Raw genomic sequence first — 15,213 nt, 5'->3', positions numbered from 1 at the left:
AGGCTGAACACCCCCAGCTCCCTCAGCTGCTCCTCACAAGACTTGTGCTCCAGACCCCTCACCAGCTCCGTTGCCCTTCTCTGGACACGCTCCAGCACCTCAAGGTCTTTCTTGTCATGAGGGGCCCAAAACGGGACACAGCCCTTGAGGTGGGACCTCCCCAGTGCCCAGTACAGGGGGATGGTCACTGCCCCAGTCCTACTCACCACGCTGTTCCTGACACAGGCCAGGATGCTGTTGGCCTTCTTGGCCACCTGGGCACACTGCTGGCTCATGTTCAGCTGACAGTCGACCAACACCCCCAGATCCTTTTCTGCCAGGCAGCTCCAGCCACTCTGCCCCCAGCCTAGAGTATCCATGGGGTTGGTGTGACCCAAAACATCAGATCTCTCATGATGTCATGAGAGATCTGAGATGCCAAGCATTTCTCCTCTCCAGATCTCACACACAACCCCAGTGTAAACGACGGGGATAATTCTCTCTGTCCCTGCACATCAGCAGAGTGCTGAGGAGACACTGCACCTTGGAGACAGGATTTGCCAAAAAGAGAGTAAAACCAGGATCAGGGGGCAGGCCCTCAGTTCTGTCAGGGACCAAGCAGGGCTGTCTCTGATGTACAGGTCATCACAAGGCTGACAGAAAGCTGTGAATACTCACCTACCTCAAATCTTAATACTTATGACATTGCAAACCATGCGTCCTAAACACTTCTTAGTATCCTTACGAGTACTCACTCTTTTTTCTTCTAATTATACAACAGCTTTTCTATCACAATATGAATTAAGTTTTTGCCAGGCCAGCAAATTTCCAGTTTAAATATTCTTCCATTAAACCACTATCTTTTTTCATCTGTTGATTTTTATAGAAACTCATAGAGTGCAAACACAAGGAAAATTCCTTTTATGTCAGTTACTCATATTTTTCCATTAATATAAACTATTAAAATTCATGCAGATATTTTATAGGCTATCAAGATTTGGAGACTGGTTATTACTGAATGTTTAAAAAAAGAACTCAACATAAGAAATCAGAGGGTTAAATGATGACTGCAACTTCTGTAATGACTTAATTAAATTTTTATTGAGTACATAAACTATGATGTCATTTCTACCCAACCATGCTCAAACTTTTTGTGCATGTCAGAGATCGTGGTTTTTCTCAATAGAACATACTTCTAAATAAGCTGCACTTCTACAGCTCTAATAAGGGGGAGCAGGTCTCATGTAACACACTCAATAAATTATCCTTCCATTTTAAACAAACAAATTCCACGAGTTATTATATATTTGCCACGCACTTTTTATGACATAATAAAAATGTTACCTCAAGGATTACTTAACACATACTACAAATGTTACAGCAGGCAACTGCAAGGGGCAAAGAAAACAAATAGTCCCATTACAGAGACGAGTCCTGGACTATACATCCCCAGGGAAGCAGCTTTCTATACTGAAAACAAAGAGCAGCAGCTTTAAGTTCACAAGAAATAGATTGATGAAGGAGATAACCAAGTTAAACAAACAGGGCAATAAATACACCTTAAAAGACAAACAGTTTAAAATATAAAATATGACTTTAGGGATGGAGCGGTATCTTAGGCAATAAAATTACATTTAAAGAAATATTGCCCTTTCTGAAGAATACAACCAGCACTGGTTAAGTACAAACACTGTAAGAAAAAACCCTTTATAAAACAAGAAAAATGAGTAAATCCAAATCAGCATTTGTTGGAAATGCTTCCTCTTTTTAAGCTTGTACACGTTCTTACCACTGGCAAGTTTCATGGCCTGCTTGGTCAAGATTCTGCTGCCTCTTCCACAGTTTGTTACTGAGGCGAAAAACTGCCAGACAATTCCAAGTAAGTAATTGTTAATAATGAGAAAAAAAATAATCAGTAACATCTGGAGCTCTTCTAGGGACTTAGCCCCTTTGCCTTCTTTGGAACAACCCATTGCAGAACTGTCACCAGAATAAATTTATATCCCATCGCCTGAAGTGACAGATAGTTCTATCTTAGTTCAAAACACGGAATATGTTTTTGGTACATCTCTCGCATTGACAAGACCTTTTAAAAAAGGAACTGTACAGCCAACATGCCTTCCTACCATGTCACAACTTTTCATTGAAACACTCCATGATCCCACATTGTGCCTGCAAGAAAACTACTAGCATTCCACTACTGCATTTGCGTTATTTAATTGCAGAGACCTCATCTTCAGCCTCAACGAGTTCAATATGCACCATTCAACTGCCCCCTGGTGAGGCTTACTGCTGTATCAGAGAATTTACAACATCAAATCATAGAACCATAGAATGGTTTGGGTTGGAACGGACCTTAAAGACCATCTTGTTCCAACCCCCTGCCCTGGGCAGGGACACCTCCCACCAGACCAGGTTAATCTCAGTGAAGGTTTTGTATTCTAACAAAATTTCTAGGAAATTAAGAGCATGGTGTTTTATTGTCTACGTTGGACATGTATGAAGACATCTTATGTATGGGTACAGCTTTTAAAGTGAAAGCTATCATAGGATTAGTCCAAATTAACATCTTTTGTTGGGTCGAGAGCATTCTTTTTTAATGAATCCCTCAACCTTCCGACTCACCCCACTGTAGGTTACGCTGCAGAGGAGTCTCAGGGTGCACAGACTGGGGAAGGTGCTGTGGTGTCCATGGGCTACACTATTTGAAAGCACTTTTAACTGGAGTTTCTTTCTGTTACAGCTTTTGCCAGCATGTGTTGCACCCTTAAGCTACTTTAACACATTAATCCATCCATAGACTATAAAGCCAGAAGGGACACTTCCAACTGCACCTTGTACAAGTGCTAGTCATTGAGTTTCATGCAGCAATTCCTCTCTCTTTAGGCCATAAGTTATGGTTGAAGTAGATTTTTTTATGAAGAGATTTCAGCCAGAAGAAATGATTAGATCATAGAACCCGACCCTCTGCATATCACAGACCATTACATTTCCCTGGGTTCCCTCTGTACTAAGCTCAGTAAGTTGTGTTTGGCTAAAGCATATCACCCGCACAGTCGAACATGTGTATTTCATTTCATATTTGAATTTTCTGGCTTAAGTTTCCACCTCCTCATTCTCGTTATACCATTCCTGCTAGAATAAAAAGCCTCGCCCGTCGAATGCGTTTGCTCCTGTACCTCTACCCAGTTGATGTGTCAGCGCAGTCATCTCCCCAAGCCCAGATCAGGCTCTTTAAGGGCAGGTTTACACCGGGTGTGCTGATACACTGCATCACCAGCACGCTCCTGGAGTGGTCACAGCCGTAACAGCAAAGCAGTGGTTTATGCCCATACAGTAAAAATTAATTCATCTCTTGTGCAAAACAAGTTATGCAGGTGTGAGCACACGTGTCATTATGAGTGAGCCCACTCTGGGGACTCGTGTCAGCCTCGCTGAGCAACCATCGGCCCACTCCCAGGGACTCCGGATGGCTGGGGCATCCCACACCGGCAAAACTTCCCGAGGGAGATACAGGACAAATCTGTCATGATAAAAAAAAAAGTCTCTCCTCAAACATTTAGGCTTTTTTACACACCTTCTCTCAAGTTGCATTTGGAAAGAATAGCTTAGAATATATAGTTTACATTAGTTATAAATAATATATAATCACATATAGTTATATATGGGCTTTTAAAGTGTTTGCTGCCCTTTTAATAAACATACATGCCATTAAATTGGAAAACCTGCATACAGCCCTTTTATTTCCTCCAATTACATAACTATTACTTCTAGGACAGTAATTTTGAAAATGACTGACACTGTAGCTAGGATCAAAAAGATTAAATTAATAAACCAGATTAAAAATATCTCTGTAGCAAGGGGCCAAAAAGGCCAGTTCCTTCAGGCAATTTCACATAGTTGTGAAATGACAAAGATATGGCAGAAATTATTTTTCCAATCTTCATTTTTTGAGTCTTTTATTAACCACTCTGTTACTTTGTCTGCAAATGAGCTTACTGGCTTGTAATTAGCTACAGCTGTGAGTCCCCATATACCTTAAAATATTAACTTTTCTGATAAATTCTCTAATTAAAAGTAAGTAATTTTGTAATGCGCCTCAGTAGATAATTAACTTCAGAGAATAGTCTTTAAAGCCTTCTTCAATGTTCAGCAACAACCTACTTCAATATTGCATTAACCCAGGCAAAAGCTCAATGTCAGATTGTATCAGAACCGGTTCCTGCCAAAATTTCCAACCCATAAAAACAACATGTTAATGGAGAAAGACTTTTGCCTGCTCCGCTCCCTTCCTGACAACTGCCCTGTCATCAATAACACTCCTTACAGCACGCTCATTTCAAGCAGACACAGAAAAGCAAGTTATACAACATTATCTACATATTTCAGCAAAACCAGGTGTCGCCCTCAGCTGCCCAGTGCCAGGGAAAGGAGGTACGTTTCTGTCTTGCAGCCTGGCCACGGTCACAGCTAAAGATGCACAGCAGATCACGGTACAATCTTAACTGTATTCAATATGTAGGGTTTTATTCCGAGCTCCTTCATCTCTGTAGGAGACAGCTGGCAGAGCTCATTGACAACCTCTCAAGAAGAAGATGAGGAAGAAGAGGTGAAACCACTGGACTCTGGCTGGTTGTGCTGGTTCTCTCTAAGGGTGAGCAGCTGTAGAGGGGTTTTCCTGTAATGCCTCTTAAAAACCTACTTGCTAAAAGCCTAAACCTGATCATGAACATGTTTCTGAACACACCAGAATCAAGAATTCAGTCTGGTAAACTGAAAGGAAGTACATGACCAAGTTTAAGGGAGGCACTTGGAGAAGACAGTAGTGAAGGGAAATAAGGTAGATATTCACCAGCACTTACAGAGATCCTGTAAAACTCCATCTGTTTATGGAGACAAACCTCAGGAAGAGTCCCACACAAGAAATACTCTACTGGGTCAGACCAAGGGTCCACCTAACACGGGATCTTGCCTTCAACAGCAGCCAGACACTGAGAAAAGTAAGACAACTACAAGCTGATATACGCTTCCTCCAAGTGTTCTCCCACCCAACTTCAGCTCAGGACAACTCTCAACCCTTGGTAAGCGTTTATATAGTAACCTTCAAAATGCCTCTATTTCAATCAACTTGTCCAGCAAACTCTCTGCATCCACACCGTGTTTCAGCAAGAAGAACCCTGGTCTCCTGCCTGTGAAGAGAACCACAGCTGGTGGCTCCCTGCCAGTTTCATCTGGTGGCCCAGTTTCTTCACTGGATGAGACAGCAAATGCACATTGCTCCACCACCTTCTCATAGCACTCAGGATTCTGAGAGTCCATCATGTGCCCTGTGATGGGATCTGCCCATAAAAAGAGTTAAGATAACTTAGTAAGTCAAGAGCAACAAAATCCCTGGGATCATAAAGTACTAAACTAAATGAAATGTATTGGACAACATTTAATAGGGCTGCAGAGCATGAAAGGTGGCATCTGTTCTGAGAAGTACTTCAGCAGAACCAGGTAAGTAGAAATTAGTGGAAAATACAATAATAAATGGAAATAACAATCACAGATAATTATGACCAGTAATACTCAGTGCTGATAAAGATACTGGTAGTAGGTGTTTAAAAAAAAATTTAAGAAATTTCTATAACAATGTGCACACATTCAGCAGTTACAATTCCAGAAATGGATCTAAAAGAGATCTTGGGGACAAATCCCCCAAAAAATTCAGTTCAACAATTCAATAGTGAAGAAAAAGACAAATAAATTTTAGGAATTATTATTCCTAAAAAAGCATCACAGAACAAAAGAGGAACTGTATCTGCCATAAATCCATAGTGTGCCAACATATAAAATGCTGCACTCATTTATTACCTTTTCATCTCAGAACAGATCTAAAAGAAATAGAAAACACACAGAAAAGACCAAGGTGATTAGACATATGAGGAAACACTAGTTATATTCAGGACAAAATGAGGAGGAAGGTGATAGAGAGGTAAAATCATGAGTGATATCGGGCAGGTAAACAAGAAATTACTATTCATTGTTTCTCATAAAAAAGATGTAGAAAAGAAACTGATGAAATGATCAAATAATACTTTAAAAATAAACTAAAAGTACTTTCTCATGCAACACAACTAAGTGGCAGAAGTCATGGCTGCAGGACATTAAAGAACAACAACTATGGGACAACACATTCCCAGAGGATTTGTTAGCAGAGACTGAACCTGATGGTTCCCGTGTGATCCTCCTGGTACTTGGTAGTAAACGCTGAGAGAATAGACCAGAAGAAATACCAATACATAGTTCTGTTTCTTATACTTTTTTCATCTGTCATTACAAAAGTGACTTCTGAGTAAGTTTGTTCAGTTCATTTTTTGATATCTCTGCAGATACCAAGTGGCATCTCTTCTGTCCGTGTGTCCCTGCCCGCCCTGGCCTGCAGCGAGACAGACAGACACAGCTCAGGAGATCATCCTGGATATAGCCACCAGGCCACTTCCCACTTGGTAGGAATTTCACCTGAAATAGTCTAGTGCAATTAAAAAAATTTGCTACCTCTACCACAACCTTTAGTAACCCCATGGGAAGAGGTTACATTTTATGTAGAAATAAGAGAAAGAATGATCCTGCTCATACCAAACAGATCATCCTCCCCTGGGGGGGAGGGGGGGGGGAAATAATAAAAAGACATTCTTCCTCCAAGAATTTGAGACCAGAACAAGTTTCTATTGGATAGGAACAGCAAGTCGCCCATCTCCTCTAGAAAAAAGCAAGCCATATCTCCTCCCCTAAAAAACTCTCCGCAAAAAAAAAGTTTATTTTGCGCCAAAAGGAGTGACAATTGCTAGAGTCCACACAATTAATAAACAATTAAGCAGCCAAACCCTCGATGCTAACACCTAGTACCGCTACAACCCGTACCCAGTGACTGAGGCTCTTACTATTTCACTTTAAGTTCCTTTTGTAGTGCCTAGCAGACTGGCTTGTTTGTGCTTTTTCCATCAGGCTTCCCGCTATTTCCTCGCACAGCCCTGTTCATACGTGACCTGTTTGACATTCTCCCATCAGCTCCACATTCGGGTACAATTCTAATTTGAAGTCACATTGCTTTCACCTTCTACCAATACTCTGCACCTTCTGGTTTCAATCACAAGCTGAGAAAAAACCGATTTCCCCAAGCACTCCTCCTCCCCAGGGCTTCAAATACACGCATGCCACAGAATAGTTAACAGTTAAATATTTTCTTGCCAATATTTTAAGAGTGCAGAAGGTTCCAAATTGCTGGTAAAATAAACAATGCCAGACTGTGAAAACTCCTGCCTGCCATATACTCTGATGTTAACAAGAGTTTCTTTATTACTGTAACCTTTCAGAAGCGAACAAAAATTATTTCTCTACCCTAGTTCTGCCCTCAAGTAAAAGGCAAAGGAGGAAAGCAAACCATGAAAAAGCTGCACGGTAAGATACTGTGAGTGAGTTTTCCATCTTACTTCTGTATTTCATTCAGACTTGATTCTGCTCTGAATAAATAAACTTCCCGAAGATCCTAAGAGCATGAGCAAGGATTTTAAAGAAGCCAAACATTTCCTTACACGCTGTTTCCTGAATAACACAGATTAAACCTACATATGGGTGATCTTCCCTCTTGCAAGTACATAACAAAATAGGAACTACAAAAGGACAAGTTTAGGATGCTCTCGATGAGACACATAATTTTCAAGCCCCTCAGTACATCACTCTCTTCTGGGGCTTTAGCCATGGACTTCCATCAACTACGGGGGCTCTGCCATTTCCTCACTTTGAAAAAAAATAAATAAAAATGAAGTCTTCAGATAGCATCTACAAAGAGAAGGAATTGCTAGCGCTTTTAGCCTGAGTGAGACAAATGACTAGAGCTCAGGTGACACCCCCTAAAACTACTGGTCCTTGACAGGCCAGCGTTCTGCTGCCTACCAAATGTATTTGGAGTTATGGAGTCCATGCCCAGGCCATCTGAAAACCAGTTCAGACCAGTGCTGTTCATTTCACATATACCAAGACTGCGTTGACCCCATTTTCTACCCATGATATCCATACCATGAGCTGAATCCCCTTTCTATGCGCAGTCACTCCTGTGGCCCCAAGGCCACCTGACTAACAGGAGGTGTGTTTTGGTAGCAACAAACAGATCTCTAAGATGATACACGCTGGTATTTTGGTCAAATCTTTTAACCTTTTGCATTATTTCCTGCCCTTTGAATATGGAAACCATGACATTCAAGTTTTTACAGAAGTGTAATGATAATTAAGTAGTTAATATCAATAGTGATACAGTGAGAGCTGTGTATGGCCAGAAACAGAAAACACAACACAAACACAACACAGACAGGGGAACAGAAAAAATCTATTGAGATTCCCAAACCATAATGGGCCACAGAAAAACACACCAGTTTGCTTAGATGTGAACAAAAGTGTCATATGCCATTGCTTATACTAAGTAGTAAAAGAAATCAAAGAAGGAAGCAAGCATGAAAGTGAGCATTGGAATTATTAAATGTATTACATTTGTACTTCCTGATCATTATCATTTATTCTACTGTGAGAGTTTTTAGCAAAAGCAGTCAAAAGTAAGGGCTTCATAGAGCTGCTGGTTTTATAAATGGATAAAATGGGCCAGAGAAGTCAGAAAATGAAGGAACAAAATAAACTTGAGCTCTAACAGGAAAATACAACCATTTTTGCCAGGCTCCAGGGCACTGCAGCATGTGCACTGTAAACATGAAGACATTGTGTCTGCGGCAGAATTTAAGATTGGTCTTTGAGGGATTTTGACAATCAGGTGGCCCAGAGCTGGTTGCCAGAGGAGCCCATCCAGACCACCAGCGCCAGCAGATTGTCCACCCACTGCCCAGCACGTACTACAACATATTGAATAAAAAAAAACCCCAGAAACTAGTGGAGACAGTGAGGAGATGTAATGTCCTACTGAGCAACAAGCCAGAGAGATGATCTTTGCAACATATGAGTGAAGTCTAGGTCAGAAGAGAAAGAGATGAGGCACAGGAAAGCGTCAGCGATGGCAAAGATGCAGCTGGGATTTAGGATGGGAAAGCAAGTGTTCCAATAAAGAAAGAAAGGAATTGAAGAAGAAAAGGAAGATCTAGAGTTGAAAGAGGCAAAGTCATGAAGAGGCTTCAACTCGCAAGGGTGGGTTTGAAGCCAGCAGACAAGAGGACAGATCCTGAGCTTCCATCGTGGAGCTGAGAGAGAGGAGGCAGCTGGATGAGCAGGTTGGATAAAGGCACCCAGTGGCCACCGGACCAGGGAAGCAGCACACGAGGGATGGAAAGAGGGACAACGGGCACTGACGGTTGTGAAAGGATCAGCTGAACATGAGGGAACACAAGGGAAGGGAGAGAGAGTCTGAGATACAGAAAGGGGTCCTGCAAGGAAAAAAAGGGAATTAACAAGAGAGGTAAGAAAAGGTAGAGAGAGAAACTAGTGTCTCTATAAGATTGGGAAGGGAAAAGTATGTGCCACGCTGACAGAGGGGAAATGTGAAACCAGGTGCACACCCTGAAAAGGGAGTCAGATCCAAGCTCCAGTGATGCCTACAGTACTATCCAAGACAGGGCAGGCACCAAAAACATAAGGAAAAGTGAAGTTATTAATTCCTGAAGAGGAAGAAGCAGATATCAGTGATGTTCTACCAGCAGTGAAAAGCACAAGCATCAACATGATTAAAATGTACTGGGAACAACACAGAACCTCTCAACAGCTCGTTTCATTACTCTGATTTAGAAGAGACACCGGTTTTGGTATTTCTCTGTATTTACGAAGGAGCTTGAAAGCACATTTGTGTTTTCACCACAGCAGCTTAGAGCTGTTAAAAAAGAATTACAATGGCAACAGGAGTTACCTTGCTCCCAGGAGGCTCAAAAGGCTTGGCCAAGCAGACCAGGAATTGAGGAATTCTGGGGGAAAATCCAAAAGGATAGGAAAGTGATAATGGAAATGTCCAAAATATGTAGCATAACAACATGTTACTTAACCCTGTGCAGACCACAAGCAAATCACAGCCTGGATGGTGAGTGACAGACAAAGCTCTGGCAGTCGCTGCTTCCCGTCCTGCAGAGCCTGGAGATGGCAGCAGGATCTGTAAGGATAGTTTTCCCCTTTCCACCACCCTCTCTACACCGTCAACATAAAAACTATGCAGTTGTGATGAGTGGTAATTTCATTGCTCAACATTTGAATTTTGGCAACTACACAGTGTTCTGGAGAGTCTGAGGAACACAGGGCAGCACTTAACACCTAAAGGCACTGGGTGGTAAAGTGGGTTTTGGCATGTGAGTCCCAGTGGTGCAGAGCGTGGGGAACAATGAGAAAGGTTATCTTGAGAAAAGGTGCTATAAGGCAGCTTCCAGTGAACTTCTTGCAGGCACCAGCGGGAGGCACAAAACAGACCAAGGACACTACCTTGCAGTAACAGGATCCAACACAGCTGGGAAATTTAAATTGATTTTTTTATGCCAGACTCTACAGAAAAGAGCCCAAGTTGAAAGGAACCCAAGCATATATTATACCTTGACTTCAACATCAGGTATCCTTGGCATGCCCCAAACATGCCTGTATTTCAGCCAGGCAGGTGGGGTAGCTCCATGGTGCTGGTTCTAGAACAACTACATTAAAAACAACATGTTCAAGAGACCCCTATTTCAAAACTCCGTAACCCGGTAAACCTAAATTTGCATCACCATGTGTACTGTTTGCTCCAGACCTCATCACAGTCGAGATATTTTCAAGGTAACATTCCATATACATGCATTTTCCTGCATATCTAAGTTATTATAATTTCGAGAATCAAATTTACTGAATTTACTCTGGAACAGTACCTGATACTATTATTCATTTATGAAATGACAAAATACTGGAAACTCGTTGTGAACTTTTGAGCTCTTTGAGAAAGGATCAAGGGTTGGTGAACTATTTCTTTTGTGATGTTCTTAAAACACTAAGTTCACTTAAAATATAGCATTCAATGCCTGCTACCCTATTAAACAGAAAAGCACAAAAACTCCCCCAGAGCAAGTTTGTGTCTCACTACTTTGGCAAGTTTGGGTTTTGTTTTCTGGTTTTGTTTTTTTTTTTTTTTTTTTTAATTTAAAAATGAAAACTAGGAATTGGTAAGATTTTATATATTATGTTTTCTACATAGTCATTAAAAAGCTCACAACATTTTTCTCCTTAAAATGTCCTAGGAAAGTTATACATTTCAAAATATACATAGACCATTTGAAACTAAAAAAGTTCCTCTTTAGTTTTATAGGTTTTTAAAAACCATTTTCAATTGTACTCAACACTATCCTGTCTCCTACCCCAATCCAGGTCCTCAAACAAAACCACTATTGCTTCCCTACAGTTCCTCAATCTCATCCCCCTGCCCAAACCTCCTGTGCCCCGCTTCTCCCATGATAACGCAGTTTCTGTTCCGTGCATCCCAAACTGATTCCCCGATTTCCCATCAGATGTCAGAGCCAGCCCTGAGAAGCCCCCCCGAGCACTCAAGCACAGCAGCTTCCCACTGGAGTGAAGCAACTGCAATAGTTCAATTCATAAAAAGATCAAGTTCTATTTTAAAATTTTATTAATTTTGTCCTCTCATCTCCTAAAGCCATTCTAGAATCTTCCTTGTCTCACTCTGACCGTGATTTTGGAGTCTTCAGAAGGCCAGACTTTTTGTCCTCCACAGAAAGAATAACTTAAACTGAATTGTATTAAGTTTAGGAAGGTTTGTAGCTACTGTAAGGCAAAATGGCATTTGCAATCATCTCAAGTCTTCTAATTGTGAAAGTATCAAGACAGAAAATGGTGTTCAAGTTCACAAAGCTGAACTCTGCTCCGTTACACTGACGTGAACCACGTTACTGATTCTGACAGCGTTACTTCAGATGTACAGCAATGTAACCGAGAGCAAATCAGGGGTCGCTGGATATAAACAGCTCGAGCTGAACCTGTAACAAAGACTGTATTGTGCTAGGCACAGCAGAGCCAATAAACGAATTCAAAAGACACCTAGATGTGTTCCTGGAGAAAAAAGGGGGCAGGGGTCTAAGTGGCCTGGTGGGAAAACAGGAAAGTGAGATTAAGATAAATTAAACCAGGTTTGGCACACCGGCTTGCCAGCCCCTCCTATGCTTATCTCTTTTGAGCCTTTAGAACACATAAGGTTTTATAAAATGAATTGTTATTTTGCACTGAAAAAAAAAAAAAAAGATTAATTTCAGAAGCAGAAGTCACCACAAGACTAACACTGTTAGAATGAGCCTACAACAATTGACAGGTATTTGAATAAAGCCTGATGGATATTTTGAAGGCAGGATGTGATCTGCACCCAGAAGCACAGTGGGGCGGAGAAGGGGTGTTCGATTTTTTTGGTGTTTGGTTTTTTGGGTTTGGTTTTGGGGTTTTTTTTTTTGTTGTTGTTGTTTTTTTTGTTTGGTTTTTTTTTTTACCCTCATGTCTATTGTCCAATTCTCAGCTGAAATCCCGTTCCAGGGAACTCCAGCACCTACCAGTCCTTCTGATCGACTCTGCTGCTTCATCTAAGGGTATTAAAATACACTTAAACTTATAAAAACTGCTTCTATATACACTAGAGTCACTAAAACACAGTACCCGGGTCAGTAAGGTTAATATTCAGGTTGCTAAAGGACTCTTCCCCTCACAAAGGGATGGGGCAGTCGCCCCTTTGCAGGGTATAAATCTGTTCATTGAGGCCACAAGGTGGAGATCTCTGGCAAAGCAGGAGCCAGAGGAAGTCTCCTACCCAGCCTAATGTTACTATTAACACTTGGAGCCATTGCATCAAGCCAATTTTTCTGTTTGTTTTTAAAGTTTGATAGAAATGTCACTAGTGGAAAAATGAAGTAAAGAGCACTGGTTAGCCACAGAACGGGACACACCTGGGTGCAAACCCACCAAAAGAAACTGAGTTCATTAGTAGTAGGGACAGCAGAGTAAAATTTATATCTGAAATCTGCCTGCACCAGTAGAATTTGCTGAGGCCACAGGCTCTCCGTGTGTTTTTACAGCTGTGTCAAGTTTTGGTTTCTGACTCTTGCCGACATTCAGGAGTGCTGAAGGAGCTCAGGCTAACAGGTCCCAAAACCTTGTAGCTGAGATTTAGATCTCAGCAATTTTAACAACCAGGTTTTGAAATAATACAAACTCCATTTGGAGTTGGAGCTGATGTAAATTAGTAGTTAAAATGCCTTACATTCTATCACTTTTGGCTCCAATGAACTTGTATATTTAAGAGCAGATGGCATATTTTAATAAACCATCAGTATCCATTCAGGACTAGAGTATCCATTTTCGTCATCAAGAGCTGGAATTGGTGCTAGATAGGGAAATGAGGCGAAGAACTGCAGCTTTGTCTGTCAACGAGTTAAACTAATTGCATCCAAGCAGCAATTTCATACAGGTGCTCTGTCACTTATACCGCAATACGGGAAGGTACCAATCGGAGTTAAATACCCACCTTTGATACCCTGCACGAGAGAAAAAGCAGGGAATGGAATTTCCTAACTTCCTCGGAGCTATGCAGATGATAACTTAGTGCCCTAAAAGTATTCAGTAAAGTTTCTTTTAATTTCTCTTACTTTTAAGAAAGGCTCAGATTCTGAAATTTGAACGCATCGACAGAGGAACATTAACATCATATATCATGACAAGAATAGTAGATGAAAAAATGTTTAACTCTCTTCTTTTGGAGGTAGACTATATACTGATTGCAGGACTAAATTACTGAAAATAAATAGCTGTTACACATATTCTTCAATCAGCTCACAAGCCTGTTGTCATTACCTCTGCTTTGTTTTAAAAGAACTATTAGGGATAAATACATGAAGATTAATAAGTAGGACCTAACACCTGGGTAGCTGTCCTTTGCTTCTGTGTCACTGAAAACTCGTTGCACTTACTAAAGCAGAGATGTGAGGAAGAGTTCCATCAGGGTCCATCCATGTGACAGGGAGAAAAATAAGTGCAGAAGAGCGAGCAAGCATGGAAGAGGGAGGAACTGCCCACGCAGGGGCACGGCTGAAGTGGGATATAAAGCTTGGATCGCTAGCACAGAGGAAGGAAAATAAAGCAACGATAAGGAGCAGAGGAACAGCTAAGTTCTTCAAACATCAATGCATAAACTATTTTCATCTACCATACAATAAATACTACCAGAAGAGACTAAAAAGTTCATTCATCTTGCCAAAATAATGTCTGAAAGATGAGGAATAATTAAAAGATGAAAGAAAAAAACCTCACTAAAAGATGATGAAAGCCCTATGCCTTCACACACACTACAGGGGAGAGAACAGCCCTAATTTCCCAGTTTACAGTCCAGGAGAGCTCACGATGATTTCTTACACACCCTGAGTACTTGGTCTAGTCAGCTCTTACCTCAAGAGTTCACGTTCTCTAACAAGGAGTCTCATTAAAATCAATGGGCCTCTGTGCAGCTAAACTATATTAAATATACACACAGATGTAACTGTTTTTGAGATCAACCCTTTAAATGTGTACTTACTCCCTTTAAGCATCAGCTATTGCCACATAAAAGCTACGTTAACACTAGGTTACAGTCAAAAGTATATTATAGGAATCATATTATTGCAAACTAAGCATGTTCATTATTGCATCGCATGATCTTTATTACAAACAAAGATTGTGAAATGTAAATTCAAGGATAAACTGACAAGATGCCTAGCCTGCCAAGGCAGAGAGCGAATGGCCTTCAAACCACTTAAGATCTCCTCACAGTTGCATCACACAGCAACCGTACCAGTGTAATACGCATCTATTAACATTTGAGGCACTAGACTGCACAAAAACATAAGGTGGTTTGGGTTTTGTTTTTTTTTCTAACACTTTGGGGAATTTTGGGGAGCAATGGAATAGTTTAGTTTGCAGAAATGGAAGCCCTGTGCTTGCCTTTACAAAGAACTGACTGCAAGCACTATCTTTTTTTTTTTCTCCCTTAAATTTTATTGAAAAAAAAAAAAATCTCGATACAGGTCTAACTTACACCACGCTTCATTTTTGGGTTCTGGGTGTCTGTAAGGGTAGCAAACAGCTGGCTTTGCTTCTTTTTGCTGCTGCTTCAAATCCTGCAAGGAAAACTACGGGACAGTGTTTGAGGTTAGTTCATAGAAGGCAAAATGAAGGTCAAAAGGAACAGAGAAATAATTTTCTGTTCCCAAGCAGCATTCT

The 15,213-nt window shown here is 41.0% G+C and overlaps 1 protein-coding gene across 2 annotated transcripts in view; it reads right to left on the bottom strand.

Annotated features, from left to right (window-relative positions):
• UQCC1 (ubiquinol-cytochrome c reductase complex assembly factor 1) overlaps window positions 1-15,213 on the bottom strand; it is a 49,465-nt gene that overhangs the window by 6,961 nt on the left and 27,291 nt on the right. The gene's annotated exons all lie outside the window — the stretch shown is intronic.

This window comes from Numenius arquata, chromosome 12, assembly GCF_964106895.1.
Source record: "Numenius arquata chromosome 12, bNumArq3.hap1.1, whole genome shotgun sequence".
NCBI lineage: Eukaryota > Metazoa > Chordata > Aves > Charadriiformes > Scolopacidae > Numenius > Numenius arquata.
This window is presented reverse-complemented; position numbering and strand designations above follow the sequence as displayed.